The sequence below is a fragment of the Excalfactoria chinensis genome, chromosome 4, assembly GCF_039878825.1.
Source record: "Excalfactoria chinensis isolate bCotChi1 chromosome 4, bCotChi1.hap2, whole genome shotgun sequence".
Classification (NCBI taxonomy): domain Eukaryota; kingdom Metazoa; phylum Chordata; class Aves; order Galliformes; family Phasianidae; genus Excalfactoria; species Excalfactoria chinensis.
In genome coordinates this window covers 21,484,025-21,502,057 of record NC_092828.1, presented here as the reverse complement: position 1 = coordinate 21,502,057, position 18,033 = coordinate 21,484,025, and positions in this window count along the sequence as shown.

Here is an 18,033-nt window from a genome sequence, read left to right as displayed (position 1 = left end):
ACTAAAACTGAGAATTAAGCCCTTCCAGAACTAACTGGAATACATCTGAATTCTTCAAAAATATGCTCTCGAGACAGCAAATCATCTGCAAGTATCTGAATAGTTTAAATATTGAAATAATTTCTTCAGATTCACACGAGCAGAAAATTGAAAAAGGATTAGAGAGCAGTTTTCCTATTCGAACATCTGATGATTATACAAAATCACTACAGATGCTCATATTAAAGCATAATGAAGCAGGACACGGCAGAACGTACACGGAGATGCGGAGATGCTGATGAGGATCTAAAAATTCTCTTCTCCTGGTTACATGATGTCTGTGTTGTAAAGCACTGCTGCACTGGCTTAGGCAGAAAAAGGTGTTTGAAAGCAGACTGCTTGGACTGTGGGAAAGTGAACTGCTTCCAGAAAATGGAAGAGAGCAAATAGCCTCTGCCTAGCAACTTTGGCTCTATCCAAGAAAGGGGAGCAGGGAATAATGCAGCTTCCTATCACAAATAACCAAGGTAAACAGCCATTACTAGTAGTGATTATATATTTTGGCACTAACGACCTTAGTGTTCCAAGTTATCAAATGGTATGGTTAAGATTTGTGGCAAAAGCACAGCCAGTGTATTTATGAAACAATTATCTTTAATTTCATTGGTCTGTAAGTTATGAATGTATACAGTTCCTTGTTTCTGATGGTTATGAGCTTGAACTAATATGGCAGCCTTTACCACTGACCTTAGGATTCAACAATGATTTGCTATTCATGGATACTTTTCATAAACATTTCCATCACAGGCAAGAATTCCTTCTGGCATAAATGGATCATTCTCAGAATAATGCTGTTCAACAGATCTGAAGTTTGACTTATCCATACAAAAGCTCTTAAGGTGTCCTTAAAATAAACGTAGCCATGTTTAAAACAATATTCCTTGAATTTTAAAACAGGAGAACAGCAACCAGTACAAGTATTTCCTTCTGTAGTCAAATTACAGCTCAAATGTAAAGATCTGATACGTGTCACATCAACTGCCAACGTTTGCAGTCTATTAAGAAAAACAAAATCTTGTATACAAGCCACAGAAAGCCCCTTGTGCAAGACAATATTGAGTGACATATATATTAATCAAGCTGCAAAAATGTTAGCCAGGAACATCAAGAAGACTCAGTAAAAAAGTAAACCACAGGTAATTTATACCAAAGAAGCAGTGATCATACAGTTTGCCAACATGTAAGAAAGAACATTTTTTCACCTGTCAGGGACAACACATTCGGGTTTTAGTGACATAAACAGCTCATTTAATCTTCATCTTGTACAAAGGTGAGCATATCTACACAGAATGGAAAGCCCTGAAGCTATAAATACTTAAAGAACTGAAGCTTAAAAGATTCATGTCACTACAATTGAAAATAAAATTATAACCTGCCTTGTTAGAATGATTTTTGTGGAATGTGTTTGAAGTGACAAACAACATATTCTCCTCCTTTATCCTGTAATATCAGTTTTTTGACAGTCCTTAAATGTCTGCAACAGCTGGAGCAGGAGTGGACTCCTTTGTTTTTCTCTAGTTCCTCTGCATATGTAGCAGTGGAAGTCAGAACAGATTTTGGCTGGCAGGATCCTGGTAACCCTCCCTATAGAAATCAGTATTATCAAACTAAATTTAAATGGTCCTACTGAGTTCACTGATACATGATAAAGACTGTTACCTTGTACTTCTGCTCAGTTAACATCCACCAACGAGAGCTTGAGATCCTTAGTGCATTATGCAAGCTGCCATTTCCATTCCATTCACAAGGAAACTTAACGCATCCAGTTGCATGAAAGAACTGGCAGTGTGAGGTTATGCACATTTATTTCTCCACTCGTTCTTCACTCTGGCTGATATCCCTCTCATAGTGAGCGTAGAGTTTCAGATTTGGTACATACAGAGAACACAGATGCTAGCTCTCTGGAAACCCAAGTTCACATCTCTCCTCTGATCTTGTGTCTTTTTTGTTTGTTTTTTTACAGTATTCATGTCAAGAAGAAGGGTAAGCTATAAATAAGACATTAAGATAGCTTCAAATCTAAACCAAGTGAACACACACCTACTGTCCAGAAGCACCCATTTTTCTGGGTTTAGTTTTATTGTTAGCATAATCCATGATCAATGAGCATGGCTTCCTCCCTTTTCTGGAGGGGAATTCCAGTTTTCAAATTCCTTCCATCTCCAGCTGAGGCTCCAGTTTTTTACCTACAAAACCAAGAGGACCTGTCTGCCAGATCAAACAACTCTGCCTGCTTATACAAGGGCACTCGTGCCTGGTGCTGGAGTGGTCAGCAGATGAGTCCTGCATTCCAGTGATCTCATCATCTAGAAAATAGCTTCAGTTGAAAAGTATGTTGTATGTGCCTCTTAAAAGATCCTCATGTATTAGGCAATGTTGAAAAAGTGAAAATTGAGAAGATGGAGTGTTACCCTGTACTACGTCACAACCCGAATCCCCACTAAGGCCTACTACAACAATGGAGATTCATACTTCCTGGGGCCAAACTCTCACCAGCTTGTGCACATTACTGCAATCTCATAGAGTTTACTGGATCAGACTATTAACTGTAAAGTAAGCCAGAAAATGACCACCTTTGTCATTATTTGCCTGATTTCTTTTCATACTGAAAATGATTCACCGAAGAGCTAATGCTCAATTGAATTTCAACATACTGACTTTGCCATTGAAGATGAAAGACATCTTCACTACAGGACATCTTTCTGGTTAAGAGCATTCACAGTGCCTGTACAAATGTTTCCTCTGGCAATGAAGATGAGCCCTGTTTCAGAAATCTCAAGCACTACTTTACAGACATGAACATTTCAGATAAAGCCATGATTCTAATTCTTGTTGGAAAAACACCAACCATTTTAAACCTCCGAATTAACTTAGCTCAGTCCTAGTCACAAGATCATTCCATTATATCTGAAACGTACTCTATATGAAATGGAATTGTGAGAACTGTTTTTAGAGCAATACAACTTAAATACATATATTGTGGCAGCACATCTGCATCACTAGATCTTTGGCCTGAAACGAGGTCTCTTGATCCATTATGTTGCCATTGGAATAAGAAACACTGCGCTGCTCTCTGTGGCTTTTTACCATTTGCAGCTGACTTGTTAAGCACCTTTGACTGAGATTTTTCCATTCTACATGCTTTGTCACTGTCTTCCAACAGTAATGATGAATCAGTCAGTTAATAACACCTATCGACAAGTTTTTTTATTATTGCCATTCCATCCTGCAAAGTACTTTCACCATTACCTAGCAGAGATAAGGAAAATGTCCTGACAAGTCAGTTACATTTACATATTCTTGAGCAAACAAAAATGACACAGCTCTCCCAACTAGAGTGGGTAAAATAAACAAGTAAATAAATTCACTCAACAAACAGAGGTTCCAAAGGAGTATTCACCAATATTAGGAAGGTAAAGAAAAACACAGGCTTTTTGTATCTCAGTTTGTACTCTAGTCTTTTGGTGGAGTTAAGCGTTGCTCAGGACATAATCTGAAATTAAATGGAACTTGTCACTGGGTGCCTTCTGTCTTGTCTCAGATTGGTAGCTCTTTTTAGACCTTTTGTCTGTCAAACACATAACCTGCATACCTCAATGACTTTCAAAACTGGCTTTTCATTATCTCACAGTGCAGATACTGCAAAGGCTTGGAGCCTACTCTCACAGTGCCCATCCTTTCCTTTCTTTACGTTCCTCACTGTATACCTTTTAGGGAACAAAGAACAGCAGTGGCCCGATATCAAATCTGGCATTTTCCACAGCCTCTATTCCACACCATTTAAGTACTCCGCAAAATAGGGCAGGTGTTAGAAAAGAACCATTCCATTGTTTTCATACATCTAATAACAGCTTTGTAGGCAAAAAACAGTACACGTGTCTCATGTAAGTGATCACAGCATTGAAGCAGATAGAAACACACAAGCTGTAAGACCAGAAAAATCATTTTAAAGGCTGCTGGTAGGTTTCAGTTTGTTCTACAGAGACCGAAGGCATCAATTCACTACTGAATTTGTCTACACGGAGTGTGAAAGACAGCTTTTTTACATTTAACACTACATGAAAAGATTTAGACAGTTACTCCCTTACCGTTCTTATTGTCAGATGGGCTGGGAATGGAACCTTGTACTTCATGGTTTATGTGCTTCTTCGTATTACTTTGCTGATGTTAGTGTATAATCTGAGCTGTTAAATCCATTACCTTTAATAACTAGGGCTGCTGAATCCCATTGTGTGTCACTGTGATCATACTGGCTCTCCTTTGAAAAGAACTATCTGGAATAAGAATACCAAGGAGCTTATCTTTCCTAAATCAAAACAACTATACTGGATAGATCCCATGTAAAATTTCCCTGGTTCTGTATTTGTATGCCAAGCTGGTTCAAGTCAAAGGACATTGTGTGCATCAATATTTCAAAAGCGAGTAATCACTCTCAAACATGAGTTCCAGTAGAGGCTGCTGAATTTAAAGGTGGAAAAAAGAATGGTTCAATTCAAAATAGAAGGAAACTGAAAGGAAAACACTAAATAACAAATGAAAATACAGCAGATAGAGCAGATCATCACATTTACCACCCATCCCATTCTTCCAAAGCTTTACAAGATTCTTTTTTGAGGTATTCGTTTTATTTCACTAGTGTAGGCTATTACAATATGAACTTGTAAAAAGACATAGAAAGCCGTATTTGCTCAATTCTTTCGGTTGTTATAAAGCTCAGTGGTAGTATTAATGACAACAGAAGGACTGTGGGGCTCTGAGTTTTGACCTTGTTGACAAGATGAATCTCTATTGGTTTGATATAAACTTAATAATTCGGAGGTTTTGCTCTTAACAGTAGTTTTTATACGTGCTACTGAGCTACCCCGTACCCATAGAAGCATCAGTGAAAGGAAAATAGATAGATGCAAGTGTATTTTTCTCCCCCAAAACAAAACTTCAAATAAATTTACACTAAAATTATAGGACAAGGCATCTACTTTGTAATCTTTCTTTTCTAGGTTTTTGAATCCCTATCTTGTTCCTTCAGATCAACCCCCCTTGGCTTCAACAGCATATCACTGAACACAAAAAGCTCTGGGTCACCCAGTTCAGGCTAAAACTCGATTAGCTATAAATTCAAATTAAATAGGTCCACAGAGCTGAGACATTTCTTCGTTTATTCATTTAGACAATTGGCATTTATGAAAACTGATAAGCATTCCTAGAGCAAATGAAAAGCATTTTACTTTTGTCTGAGGATATTCGCCCAGCAACTTTGTTAGTGCATCTCATAACTTGGGGTCTACCAGTGAAAATACCAAATAATTACAGTGAGGTTAATTTCAGTGATACTCCAGAGATTAACTTAAACCTTCTACACAGGCATCACGTTACTCCTGAGAAAGGTCTCAGGTTTAGTCTCTCAAGTTTATCTTTCAGGTTAAGGTGCAAACAGCCAGGTGACAGATTCAGAACTTTGGGCAAAATTTCTCATATTCCTTCAACATGTGGTGGTTCTGATGTCTGGCAACGAACCCCACTGATGTGAAAGTTCCTGCCATCTGGTGAGAGGATGGTAGCAGGGTAGACCTCCTGGTCTGAAAGACTTGTAAAAGGGAGTTGTGTTAGTGATGATGTTGTGTAAGTGATAGTGTTCTGCCCGCTATTCCTTAGCGTAAGAGAAATTCCAGAGGAAAAACATCACTCCAGAACTCAGATTTACAGATTAGTACAGATTTTTTTCTTTTAGATTAAACTCAACAATGAAATCCTATAATGCTACACTAAATGTACTCCTCAAAACATGAATATAAATTCAACGGAAGACATGCTCAATCTGATAACGTTTGATCAGGCAGCTTAATTATCAGATTGCATTAATGCCATGTATCCAAATTCTCCTTGTTCTGTCTCTATATCTCTCACTGTTGGAATCCAAGCCCTGGAGTCAAATAATAAAATTTCCCCTACTCTTTGAAAGTCTTGGATCAAAGGAATGAGTGACAGCTGCGATCTGAGAGCAGAAAAACACTCATTTTGGTAAGAGTGGAGATACAGCACACGGTAACAGCAGAGTTAGGGCCAACTCTTGAGATCCAGAGCTTCTTCCAAAACTAAACTAATAGTGTGATTCCTGGTGTAGTATTAGTATTCACATTCAGCCCCACAACTAAAACTGCAGATCTAACTCATTCAGGTTTGAAACATAAAGTATGACTAAAAGCCTTAATCTTCTAACTGAAATGAATTTAATCAGAGCATCTCCAAGCTTCACATTCCTATTTGTTGTCTGTTCTCTTCCCCCCCCCCCCCCCCCAGATTTCTGGTCCACTGTTATCACTTCTACTGCAAAGTACCCGCAATCAGATGGAACAGCGTTGTTAGCTGATTCAGAAAACTCACAGGTATTGATGAGATCACTCAAGTGAGTGCTCAGTGTTAGCCCAGAGAGGACTGAGATCTGTTCCACTGTTGTGAAGCTGGGAAAAGAAACAGTGGCTTAACTTTAGTTGTGGAAAGCGGCTCAAGCTAAGCTGCAGGGTTGTCATGGATTTGTAGGAAATGCCCATCAGTAGAGCATGTTCATAGAGGGTAGCACACAGATGGAAGCCACAGCACTGTGGATCTTCAATACTATTCCCTGTGACAGTTGTGTCCGATTTCTACCTCATCTTTGAGTACAGCCTCTTTTCCTATGGCTTTTTATGGAGCTGTTCATGTCTCATTTAAAGTAGAGAGAAGGACTTCTCATTTTGAATCTTTCTTGACCTACCACAGACATAACATTTCAGCATGAAGCTTAGAACAAAATAAATAAATAAATAAAAAATAAATCACTTTTCCCCTGTAGATTTACAGACATTTGCTATCGAAGTCTTAGAAATACTCCAAAACATTGACGTGCTGAGTGGTTAATAAACAAGAAAATCATCAGAAAAAATAATATTGTCACCATTATGTGGCCTTCCTCCTAAGCCTCTTGTTAGATGAATATACCCAGTTTTACAGCAGCAGAGAAGCCATTTTATTTAGATTTTTAAATTATAATCCATGGACCTGTGAAGAAGGAGGCAAACAGACACCAAAAGATACCCTGACCACAGAGAAACAAATGATTCACTGCCAGCATTCTAGTAGCAATGATAATTTTCTACAGCCTGGCTGACTACACTAGAGGAAAAAGCATTGCAAGCTCTGCCATAGAAAGAATGTTTGTGTGAAGACATCTAACTAGCAGGCATGCTGAGGTTCTTTATGTATTCGAACACATTAGGAAAACACAGTTTTAGACTTCCTACATCAGGAGCTTTATATGCAGTTTTCTAAAGTAAAAACTTGCTTAGCAAAAAATTCTGTGATGTATTACGGCAAAGCTAAGGCTAGCTTGTGGATGCTTTTGTCCTCTGGGTAAGTAGCAAATGTTAGTCTTCAGGACTGACAGCTCAGCACTTTCATCACCTTTCCATTAAGAACGTGTCAAATGCAGGAAACACCTATGGGTCTGCTACTTCTGAAACAGAGCAGTAAGCACAGCTGAGACACAAACTTCCCAGACATTGCTCCCTCCTGGATGTGGGTCATGAACCTAAAAAAGAAACATCTAACTACACGTTCAGAGAGCTGAATGTGTAAATACATTCAGGGTCCTAGCAGTAATTAGAAACTTACATGTTGATAGCTGTTTTACAGCAGCTACATTTTAAGCTGGTATATATATATTTTTACTAGTCACCTGAGTGCTGCAGAACTAGATATTTGAGTTGGTACAGATGAATGCGTATATCACCGTAATTATCAAATCATTTTACTATTTTTTTGTTGTCATAGTATCATCTCATACTACATAATAAGCAAGGAGCCAGAAGGATCGAGGCGTATAACCACACTGTTTTAATTCAACATCACGGCTTCGTATATTTTCAGGCATTTCCCTTTATTAAATGAAGAAAGGCTTCCTTCAGCTGGGGAAAATGACTTGTCTTGGCAGTTGCTCACAGCACAGAGAGCAAGGAGCAACTCCTGTACTTTTTTTTTTTAAACCTCTGCATATCTACATCTTGTCCACAAAGGGGAGTTGTAGGAACAAGGCAGCCAATTTCTTCCCAACTTAATCCTGAATAAAAATGCCTGCAGTCACTGGTAAGGTAAATTCCCTTCTGTGTTAGCTACTGTACAGCAGTTCAGATCTAGGATATTCATGAGACTCTCATTTACTATCTGCTAACTTATTCTCAGTTTTGCTTAGTTTTCAATTATTTAAGTATTTTGAAACATAGAGAAGAGTGTGACAGAAGAAAAGGAAATTAGAATGGCAACTTAAAGTCATTGACTGTGCTTGATAGTAGGTATTTTACAACTGATAGAAATCTAGATGTTAGCACATAATTTTCACCTACTTTATCTATGCATTGGTCTGTTTCGTTACCAAAATGTATGCATTCATCATGTTTTTATATATTGGCCAATATTCTTGCTCTTTTTTAAAGGAAGTTTGCTTCTTACTACTCATTTTTGTAGCATAATACTTTGTCGGGGTCAGATCCTGCAACAAGATGTCTGTGAGTTTGATTTCAGTCCTACCCCTGTAGCTGCAAACTCTTTTGTACTTATTGGAGCATTAGGAATGTAAGTAGATCTAGGAAGCAATGGCAGCAAACAGTTTACTTGCTTACAGCTAGCAAATGCAAAGCTCTCTATATGACATAGCCCTTATTCTTACCAGGCTTATCCAACAACTTCCCTCTGGCTAGGTTTTGCCAGCTGGTTTGATTGTTACCTTTGTCCTTGTTGACTTTATAGGCAAATAGCGTTAAAGTGGTCTTTTTTCCCCCTCCCTCACTAAATACTTGTAAGACCAAGACTCTACCTTACATTCATCAGGTTGGGCATCCTAATAAAGAGGAAAATATCTGGCCAACTCCTAAAAGTATTATACATTCATAGAATATCCCAAGACAGAATAAACCTACAATAATCATTGGGTCAAACTCCTGGCTCCACAGAGGAACACCCAAGAAATCAGACCATTTGTAGAAGAGCATTGAGCAGATACTCCCTGAACTCCAGCAGCTCCAGGCCACAACCACTGCCCAGGGAGCCTGTTCCAGTTCCCAGCCACCCTCCAGTGAAAAGCCTTTTCCTAACACACAGCCTGACCCTCCCCGATGCAGCTCCATGCTGTTATCTCGGGTCCCATTGCTGTCACCTAAGAGACAAGATGAATAATACCCTTCAGCTCCCCTCTCTCCTGCCTGCTGGTTATGTCAGCCTGGCATGTTCCTAAATACAGGTTAAGAACTGGCTGAGGTGAAACTTGTCTTCTTATCTACCTACTACATCATGTGGTCAACAGGTACATTAGCAACCACTTCACTAAGTATAAATTTGTGTAGGTTTTGCCACAAGAGAGTTGTAATGTTATAGAACTGTTTCATTCATATTAAGGAAAAGAAATCTCCTTTTCAAATAACAGGTGAGGCTAGACCAGAAACTTATCCTGGAAACATCTCAAGCCAGACTGGGTTTAACATTAGACTCTCAGCTTCCTTTAATCCAAAAGATGAACTTTTAGCAGGTATCATGGTGAATGTTTATTTGTTTAGAGCTACTCAATCGAATGAAAATGGGAAACAGACACGAGTCAACCACAGAGAAGCCTGCAGAGCTTTGCAAGTCTTGAAGAAAGACTACAAGCATGGGTCCTGGCTGCCTTTGCCTCACCAGGAAGAATCAGAAAGCTTCTGCACCAGGAGCTGAGGAAGGGAGACCACGGCTGCACAAACACAGATCCAGTGGTTTGAGTATCTTTTTGGAGGAGATATTCTGACCACCTTCAAGACTCTCAGGCTGCAAACAGGACAGCAAAGCTAAAGTGTCATCAGAAAATGCATGAATGTGGATCTACTCCAAAGTCCAGGTGAGAACATGGAATTAACGAGAGACACTGTCTTCCTCATGCTCTTTTTCTTCCTTCCTTTGCCCACTTCCAAAACAAAACTTACCTGCCCCCTGTTTAGACCACAAAGAATTTCTTTTTCCTTCCCCTTTCATCACTTGTGTTTTTTCAACTACCCACCTTATCTCCAGCACGAAAGGTGGGGTAACTTTTGTCTTCATTTAAGTGTGGCTCCAGGCATTCCCTGAGAACACTACAGAGCATACATTAGCATCAAGTAAGAGCAGTGATCCTGCTCCACAAATTTAGGTTCAGTATAGGTATGTTTTAAAGGCTTGTAATCAGTAATTCTCTGCCTTTGAAAGACAGCTATTTGGATTGCAAGATTCTAATCAAGAATAAGGATTACAAGATTGCTGGCTAAAAACACTTCAGGCTTGGACAAACATTTTAATCACTGATGTTTTAATTGTTTAAAAGACATGATGAAAACAGGAAGCTTTTTTTTTCCATGGCTCATAAAAGTAAATGTACATACATGAGATAATATAATGTTTCATTTAAGACATAAGATATAAGATAAGACAAGACATGCATCTTCAAGTTTCAGGTCATCTATGAATTTGGTTTGGACCACAAACTAAAGGCCATAGAATCTATGCTCACGTACTAACATTTTAACATTATTGACAGATAGCATTGCTAAAAAAAAAAAAAATTGATATCTGAATCTTTTTAAGCTACAGTTGAATTGGGAGGATTTGCAAAGTTGTCCGTGTCAAATTTCTGAAGAACTGCTGTGCCATGAAAAACTACTTTTGCCATTACGCTCCCCACGCTCACAACAAATTGCCTTGACCTAATAAACCAGGAAAGCTTGGATTTAGCACAGAAAGAATAACAAATATTCTTTTTTGATACACACTCAGGCAGCAAGAACATCTCCATCTGAAGACAAGTCTCGTTCTAGCAAGAAACTCTAGAACAACAGCTTGCTCAGTGGAGCCCCTAACCCCTTTCCTTCCCTGAAAATAAGTTACTGCTGTGTATTTACTACAGTTTTTCATTGTCTTCACTACATGCCTTTTAGCACATTGATATGTAGTTAATAATATATTGGGGTTTAGGATATTTTTATTTGTAACATGGCCCTTCAGGGATCATAGTCAATGTGAACTACACTTGACCTCATTTCCCAAGTTATTATGAGAATGAAGTTATTCTTTAGAATTCTCAAGCTAAGTAGAACATCAATGATTTCAAAATTAGGGCCACAAATTGCCTCCTTACTAGCACTTATTTACTTGATTGTTTTTAATTGCCTTTACTGGAGCACTCTGATAAACAACTATAACACAATAGAAAGCATAACAAGATGGCTGAGCAGCAAGGCCTTACGCTACAGCAAGTGAGGATCTGCCTAGATACGATAGCAGCAAGCACAGAAATAAGAGAACACTACTTACATTCAGAAGGCTCACAAGGTCCTCAAATAAACAGGAATCTCCAAATGAGATGCCTTTACTTCCACTGCCAGCCCTTAAATGAGCCCCTTCCAGTTGCATGCACCTGAGCTCCCTTGGATTGGCCCTGCCTTCCCACCAGGTGCTCAATCACTGTTTCACTTAGCATTTCCACTACACTAACCATAGAAGTTAGTTTTATGATCTGGCTTCATAACGTTTTGCACTTGCAATTTTGTTCTGACATAATGAGAAACACAGTGCTGTCTGTGTCAATATTTGATCATGTCTTGAATATTATTACCAATACAAGCTGAGGATGAAAGGATTGAGTGCAGCTCTGCTGAAAAAGACAAGGGGGAAACTGGTGGGTGGGAAGCTGGATGTGAGCCAGCAGTGTGTCCTCACAGCCCAGAAAGCCAACCATATCCTGGGCTGCATCAAAAGAAGCACTGCCAGCAGGGCAAGGGAGGTGATCCTGCTTCTCTGCTCTGCATTGGTGAGGCCTCACCTGGAGTACTGCATCCACATGTGGAATCCTCAGTACAGGAGATAAATTGACCTGTTGGAGTGCATCCAGAGGAGGGGATGATCCAAGGGATGGGAAACCTCTTCTAAGAGAACAGGCTGAAAGAACTGGGGCTGTTCAGACTGAAGAAGAGAAGGCTCTGAGGGAACCTGACAGTGGCCTTTCAATATCTAAAGGGGAGCTACAGGAAAGATGGGAACAGACTCATTAGCAGGATCTATGGTGACAGAACAAAGGGAAATGGCTTCAGTATCAAAGAGGATAGATTTAGAATGAATATAAGGAAAAAGACTTTTACAGTGAGGGTGGTGAGGCACTGGAACAGGTTGCCTAGAGAAGAGAAGGCTGGTTGTTGCCCCATCCCAGGGGACTTTCAAGGCAAGGCTGGATCAAGCCTTGGGCAATCTGATCTAGCTGTGCATGTCCCTGTTCATTGCAGGGGAGTTGGACTAGATTACCTTTAAATGTCCCTTCCAACTCTAAGGATTCTGTGATCCTATTAAAATCACTTATGCATTCCTTAAATTATTATATACACACATGCATATATACACACATGCATGTACACCTGTACACATTCAGGAGGGTAAAGGCTTTGCTGGTTTAGTAGGAGCCATTGAAATGTCACTTGTTATTAAATAAAGCCTTAAAGTAAATCTATTAACAGTAATCTCTACTGAACTTCCAGATGCATCTTTGTGTATCATCCGTATCAACATGCCTCCTGACACCCAGAATGCTTTTAGTGATCCATAAAGCTCTGCATCAAAGCATTTTCTTTTGCTTCTCATCCTCACAAAGCAAAGCCACAGAGGTGCTTGGCATATGGCAGGAGTTTTTCTCACTCTCATACTGCATGGAGTGTACTGGCTTCCTACTGCTGTCCCAGTTCTCTGTTCTTATCCTCCTACCAGAGGCTGGTAGTGCCCCTGCCACAAATTGCTTCTGTTTACAGGTAATGTGTGCTACCTGTTGCCATGCAACTTGCTGCCCTTCAGAAATCCTCCAGCTCCCCTTTCTCCTCCAGCATAAGGCTGGATGCCAGCAGCTCCTTACTTCTCAAGTTCCAACCACCTAAGTTGTGTAAGAGCATGGCATTGCACACCACTGCCTTGGGGGATTCTGTGGGGGTAGCTCTCACTGTAGGACAGTGAGATCTGGATGGGCAGGTTTCAGATCTGTTTCTGAAAGTAGTCATTAGTAGTCAGGAGTGAATCAATACAGCATAAGTTACCGAGCTGCCTGAGTGGGTTACACAACCATTCCTCTGTGTCCAAAAATGAGAAGCTGATCCTGTAGTCACCACTAGAGTAACCCACATTGTAATAATTATACCTTTGGAGGGCCCCATTGATAGTGACCTTACAAATGGAGATCTCCTAAGGAAGAGAGCTCGCCTTCCTAGTCTCTTACTCTCCAGGTTAAGAGGAAGTGGTTAGAAACCACTTAGAATTTGTGACACCATGAAGCCGCTATAACTCCATCTGATAAAGGGAAAAAGGATTCACAAAACCAGTGAGGCCTTTGTCTGTGCCAATCTATGGTGTATCTGAATCATCACTAAGTGCACCCACAAACTTCAATGTTAGTCAATCACAAATATTTAGTAAATATATCTGTCTGATACCACATATGCAGAGAAATAATAGGAAAACTATGTTCCCATAACTGTTTGCCTTTTGTGTTCTTTCCCTTCACGTCACTTAGGTCCTGCTTTGATGTCTTAGACTGGAACTAACATTATGCTGACTTCCAGATAAGTTGGGGCACATAAAGGATTTGCTAATGATACCAAATAGGACTAGTAAATTATTAACTTCACAAGGTGGGACGAGATAGGCTTGAAAAAGATTTCCCAACCCATTTTGTCATTCAGACGTGTCCTTAGGAAACTGGAGGAGCTTTGCATTTGGAGAGCCAATGGCTCTCCAACCAGCTGCACACACCTCACTGTGCACTCAGAAATCCATAGGCCTGGCTTCCTGTGCATTTAAGTTGTCTTTGATTTGCTGCTGGTGAGGTAGAAGATTGTATTACTGAGCTCCCATCATAGATTTTGACAGACTTTTCTAAAAATATCAACTTATTTAAATATCCTGTACCAGATGAAAGACCCATTTCTCCCCCCCTCGACCCCCACAAATAAAGAGAATGAAATGGGGCTTCATATTACACCATCAGTACATTATATGCCTGATAAGAACTGCATTTCTAGTAAAGTTTGGAATTTTACTTGCAAAGCAGATTTACTGAAATGGAGAAAGTTGCATTTTACATTTGCTTACATTCTGAATTGACCCAGCACAGCCCCAGAGGAACAGAAGTTTTGAATTGGACCTAATCTACATTTCAGATTTTCTTCCTGCAGAGGTATGGCATCTGCTATATATATATGTATGTGCATGTGTGTATATATGTATATATATATATATATATACACACGTATGTATGTGCTTGTGGATACTTGTGTTTTTCCAGGTTTTCATTTGTCATGATATATAATAAATGCATTCTTACTGGATTCAGCCAGGAGGTGAAGTAAGGCAAGGGAAAGAGGAGTTAGTGAAGAGTGGGAGGAAAGGAGTATCAATGCTCCTGTTCTCATCACAGTTAAAAAATAGAAGGAAACACCACGTAATCTCTTAGCCTAGGGGTCTAAGGACTTTCCTCAGAGTAATCTGTGCTAGTGCAAGCAGCTCCCTCCATCTCCCAGGAGCTCATCCTCACAATGACTTTTACAAAACTCCCCAAAATGCTGAGGTGCATTCAAGTTCATCAAAGCAATCAAAGCATAGTGAGCTCTTGAAAATGATGAAGTTACTTTAAGTCAAGCTTCAGGAATATCCAGTCAGCATTACATTATGGCAGAAGTTTGCCTTGTTGAATGGCACAACAGCCCCATAAGCAAGGAAAGACTGTTATGCTACCAATGAATGTACTTCAGTTCTGGTATGTAGAAAGGAAATGAAAAATCATAGCATACCCAAGAATCTATGAAAGCACTCATGTAGCAAAACTCCCACTTACTGTATGTGATGCAGAGTGACACGCTGGGGTAGGGAAAGCCTCTCACCTGCCTATGCACCTTGCATACGGTAGCAACTGAACAGCTCAATACAGTGGGAAAGGTGTTACAACAAAGGGGCGATGATGGAAGTACTGGCATGATAGGAAGATGCTGTAAAGGAAAGGAAGAAGATTGCTCACCTGTACCACAAGATTCAAGGTTCACAGGGGAAATCTTTACCAGAAAAGGATCGTCCAGAAAGAGATTGTTTCCTAGTAGCAGTCAGCCCCTAAATGAGGCCTAAGAGAGATGCAGCCAGGCTTTACTCCTTCCAGTTCTACAAGTGAATTACCTCCACCTGTGCTCCCAGGGCTGACCAGGCCATTTCCTTGGGTACTCAATTCAGTTCAGGCTGTGACTCAGCAGTTCCCATACAGATACATTTATACATTCTGTTTTATGAATGTTGTCTTGCCTCCAAGATGCAGCTTAGTGTGCTCCTGCCATAGCAGAGAATCCATGTAGCCTTCACTGTGGGCTCTAAAGTACAACAGAGGTGATGCTAAAGTTTTGGGTCATTCCAGCAGCTTCCTCAGCACCCTTCTTCATTTCTCTTTTGCAGAGTGTTCCTCCTTCTGCCAGGACATCTCCTTGGAATGGCAGCTGTGGCTGAACGGCCAAAGCTGACTGACAGCTGGTACCCAGCCTTGAACCAAAACAGCTGCTTCCAGGAAAAGCATCTTGTTCTGAGAAATCACATTCCAAAGCTCATGAAGAATTGTGTGTGAGAATCTCACACTGAGGCATATGACGTTTTTTGGCGTTACCAGTGTGTTTTCTGCAGTTCAAGATGTCCAAAATCTTCCATTTTATGGATTCGTTCTTTTACTCTATTTGTGGAGGAAAGGCACAGAATTTCTTGACCCGTTTTGCCCGATGTTGATAGACTCAACACATGCTCTTCTTCCATTAAACTTTATCTTCACCGCTTTTGTATAGGATGTTGCGGGATATGTGACGAGGAATTTGCTACTCCACTGGATCAGAGGAATCTGTCCTAGAGCTGTCTTTGAATAGTTTGCTTGTCTGCATTCACCATCTATCTTTCAACAATCAGCAGAAAAGAAAAGAAGCCGAGTTCTAGCCCTGCTGCTTAGAAGTTTTCTTTACTGTTCAGTGAAAACGAGCGCATAGCCTGAAGCCAGCTGAGGGGTCTGAGGAGAGTGAATGCAGTCTGCAGAGCTGTAGGTTCCAAAAAAAAAAAAAAAAGAAAGGAAAAAAAAAAAAAAAGAAAAAAAAAAGAAAAAAGAAGTGACAGCATAATTTTTTTCAGCCCTGAGAAGTAATTTAATAAAGGTATTGTATGTCTTCCATGTCTTTTGTTTTTCTTTCAATGAAGCTTCCCCAAATACTTCACAAATACTTTCTTTAGCTGGGGAATTTGACACTATTGTTTAATACAATGATGTGCTTGCAACACTGGAAAGTAATGTTTTTCTACAAGGAAGGGATTTTTTTGCATGGCCGTGTTTTCACTTTTTGATGTGAGTGAGGTGATCTATACCCAGCTCAATGCTTTGGAATGCTTTTTAAAAATGTTTAAAGGAAAAAAAAAAAGAAGAAGAAAAAGAAACAAAACCCCATCTTCTAGATTTCCTATATAGTAGATCCCTTTTATTCCTTTGCAAAATGCTGGGAACCTAAACAAAAGCCTGTCTATAAACAGCTATCAAGCCAAAAAGGGCCCTACTGAGGTTTTATTCACCTGTTCTGTTTTTCTATAGTCCTTCGTGAGAGCCGTATTTCTGAGTTCTGTCATTCATACGCTTTATGGGAATGGCTACCTGGTTATGGGCATGCTGGATGCCTGCAGAAAAGCAAAGAACTTTTGAAGAAATTTGTAAATGCAATATTAAGCTTGTTGTTTTGTTGATTTTCTTTTTCCCCCTCCATCTCATTGATGGCATGGGGTGCAGGAGGCCTTGCAAGGCTTAGTGCATCCTGTTCTGCTCCCAAAGTGTTTCTGGGATGCACAAAAGCTTGAGTGCCTGCAGTTCCCTCTGTTCCCCTTTTCCCCAAAGAATAACCATCTACCAGTGACAACTATTCACAGAGGTCTTGCTGGAAAGCTGCACTGAGTAAGTGCACTTTGCAAATAAAACACACCACCTGCAATGGCAAAGGAACACGCTACTCTTGGTTCTGATTGCCCTGACCCTCTAATGAGTTATATCATTATAATGTGATGTGGCTCATTTTGAGGGGAAAAAATGTGACTTCTGTGTAACCTGAAGTTTGTGAGTTATGTTTCTATGGAACATTAGTCCAATTTAATAAGTTTGCCTTTAAGAGTAATGTAAATAATTATTAATGGATGCTTATGGGTTTGTTTTGTTTTTACAAAGGATTTAAATGTGAAAAGTGTTCTCTGGCCTCTTCATTACATTGTCAGAGTTCATATTCTGTTGAGAACTACTAAAGGCAGCTGCTGCTTCTGAGCAGCTCTGCCATGCCATCAGTTTAATAAAATGGTATTCATATTCATTCTGAAATCCAGATGAGGTAAGGAAAAGTGAAAGGAAAAGGAAAGGAGAGCTTTTAACTCTCTCTCATTCATTTCTCCCCAGGTAGATTTTTCTAGCTCAGAGAAAGAAGAGGCCTGCTTTGTTTCATATAGTCATAGCACGGAGATTGTGGGATGATGCTGTGGGAGTTTGTCTGGAATAGCATCAGGGCAGAAGGACCACTGAGCAGCTTTCCAAACGGTTTGAAGGAATTATTTGGGTCCTTAAAAGCAAAAACTCATCATCATCCTGATCTAAGGGGCAGAAGGAGCCAGCACCTGGAAGCTGTAACATTGCAGGAACTCCTGAACAGCTCCTCCTGGTCCTGGCCAAGTTTGTCACACATGCTATCAACAGGAGAAGGCTGCAAAGGGAACCTTGGTGGCTTCAGGCTATATCCAAAACTTGTCCTCTCACATCTCTGGGCTGTGATGCAAGAGGTGTAACCTGCCCCAAGACAAGGCACTGGGCTCCTGGGTGTGGCAGAACACCTGGATGTGGTAGAAATCTCAACTGCCCATCAGACTGGAGGCCCAGATCTCAGCTAGCTCTGCCTG